This window comes from Opisthorchis viverrini, assembly GCF_000715545.1.
Source record: "Opisthorchis viverrini unplaced genomic scaffold opera_v5_65, whole genome shotgun sequence".
Lineage (NCBI taxonomy): Eukaryota > Metazoa > Platyhelminthes > Trematoda > Opisthorchiida > Opisthorchiidae > Opisthorchis > Opisthorchis viverrini.
In genome coordinates, this window is record NW_008751721.1 from 366,894 (window position 1) to 369,902 (window position 3,009).

Sequence of the window (3,009 nt, forward strand, 5' to 3'; positions counted from 1 at the left end):
CGCTCTAATTTCGCGTCGAGTATCCCGATTAGAGCGGTACACTGACAGTGGTCTTTCCGCATCTGCACTGGGGATTGGGTACCGTTTCGGGGGACTCTTCTCTTCGCTGCGGTATGCATTGCACCCTTGACGTTGAGGCAGCTGGCACAGACAAACGGGTCAGGAGAGTTGGCTAGCCGGCTTATCTGGTCGTCCTGTAAACCCGTGCATTTGAAATGCCACCAGCAATGATTTTCCAGTTTTAGTTCATGTCAGCCAACTGAGTCACTGAACTACTCGAACCCCGTGCCTATTGTTCCCTACAAGTTGCAAAAGAAACATATTAATATGATTTAATCGAGTACCTCCCATTATTTGTGACATTGTCCCCTTTTCGTGCAGTCACCATTACTCGCAAATCCCTCAGTAATGCCCCATTATGACTGTAAACGCATGATCATGCCAGACGGCATGCGACCCACAAGTCGGGAATAAACATTATCATTATCATTATCATTAACCAGTGGCCCGAGGTGTATGTATGGTTGAGCAAATTAACCGTTACAACGTCTGAATCGCTGGGTGCAAGATACCTTCCGAAACAGGTAGTAAGCACTGCCTAAACACCCCATTATCATTATCATTAACCAGTGGCCCGAGCTCCGTGTATGGTTGAGCAAATTAACCGTTACAACGTCTGAATCGCTGGGTGCAAGATACCTTCCGAAACAGGTAGTAAGCACTGCTTTCCTAAACACCCTACACATAGGTTCATCATTTCACGCCAAAACTGTGTGAACCGTGACACTCGGTTCAGTGGTTCGGACAAAACACTGGATCTTCGAAGGTCTTCTTTGTGGCTTAAGATCTCTAGTTTCAGTCGCCCTTAGGACGCTGATCGTCTATTACAACTTACTCAGCGCTATCCCAGGACGGGCAAACGGTACGATGGTCAGCTTCCGGTTTTGGCCGTTTCATTCTAGGTCAAATATAGGTCGGTCATCCCAATCTATCTTACCAGGATCCAGCTTTCCTTAAGCATCACTGATAGACCTAGTCATGCGATACAAGCTCTAAAAATAGTTCGCTTGCAGATTATTTTGCAGAAAACCCAATCAAGCAATCTCGAATTCTCGAGCAGCTCAGATGCATTAAGCAAATGTAGTACACAGTCTCCGGTTGACAAGAGTCATCGTTGTCTAACAGAAACGCAAACTGCCTCCAGCCGACCTGGGGTTGTTAAATGCAGACATCCCAAATCCCTGGAAACCAAAAAATTTCACATGGCAAATGACTATGAATAAGGACGAGGAGATCGTCGAGGGCATGTGTGAATACGGTATGTAGATGTATCCAGTACGATCCCAAGCAGTCGCACAACGAACAGGTCCATCCTCGCACGGCCAAGGACACTGTAAGTGGTGCATGGCTGACTGGTGAGTCACTAGATGTTTTCGTTCGACCATATACTCGAGCGTGTTAGGTTGCAATGAGCTACCATGGCGGCCACGAGTGCCTCAATAACGAGACCATTAGGAGTCGAGAAACACAAGAGAAAGACTCACATGTGAATCTGCTGCGTAATCTCATAAAAATGGGACCTCATAATTACCGACCTGTTTCCTAAACTACACTTCTCTGGAAGACACTAGAGAAAAACGTCAAATTGCAGCCTGCAACCTGCGTACGACAACCATCGTTACATCATGGACTTGTGCAGGGTGACTCATAACCCACGAATCTACTGCCAGCCAACGGGTCCTTACCACTGCGCACGGTCGTAGGACTCTTGGGTGATACCTTGTTAGGTGTGTCCCAGCCTTTATAACAAGCCGGTCACCGTCTACTCACTTCGTTCCCGTCATATGGCGTAAACTTCCGCCCAATTCAGCACCCTGGTCGGTAACCGATGAGCAGTACGATCCACTGGGTCCTGTCTACCTGGCGGGATGACAGGTGTGGTCAATATGAAACCCCTTCTCTTCACCCTACACACGAATGACTTAAAGCCGACCACGGGCTCCAGGTGTTTATTCTTTTTGGATGTCCCAAAAGTCTGGCGAGAAGTAATCCCACCAGCGGTGATTTTCAACTTCCTGAGATCCGTGTTGTGACCTTTTCTGTACTTCCATGACCCAGCAAGTTATACTGGGGATATCCATGCGACACACACGGAGTCTAATACCTAACCGGACATCGGTTTATGGGCGCGATGGATCAAACCGGAAAATAATCGGCTCCTGCTCCCACGCCGGACTAGCTTGACATTGGTGTGTGCTGTTTATCATAAAAGGGAAGCTTAAATGAAGCCAAAATGACTGACCCAAGTACCTCGTCACCCCCAACCCGCTTCTGGCTGCACACTTCTGACGATCCAGTGGCGGCAGGGTAAGCGATAGCCAGTCTCATCCTAAGCCACGGCGAAACAACCCTGACAACAACAACAACTCTGACAGTCGTTGTCATCGACAGTCAGTGTTCAAAGGTTGATGTTTCCTTATTAGTCTGACAGCGTCTTTGAAAGTCTCACACATGGATGGCTGATCGTCATTTGTCTGTCGTGTCTGGTTAGGCTCTAACCGACTGAATTTCTGACACTATGAAAATAAACTTGTATGACGCTTTAAATGCAATGTTACGGCAGGCTAAGTGCTCAAATGGGGATATCCATGCGACACACACGGAGTCCAATAACCAACCGGACATCGGTTTATGGGCGCAGGCTAAGTGTAGTCATTGTCGGAGGTCTGAATGCATATTTGAGCAGAATTAGGGCACGTGAGACTCCTTTGGTTGGTCGACTTCGGATTGGACTCGGTATGCACATACAAGTGAAAACGACGGCTTCAGCCCTATGGTTACAGCAGACTTTTTTATGTAATAATAACTTCCAAACTAACCGAAATCTGTTTCAATGGTGCCATCCAACAGTTCGCCGGCCATGGGCCGAAATTGCTCACACCGCCACCAGTTACTACTATGGCGTCGAAACGGCAGATAGCTGAGTTTTCTACAGAGGAAATGTCGGTA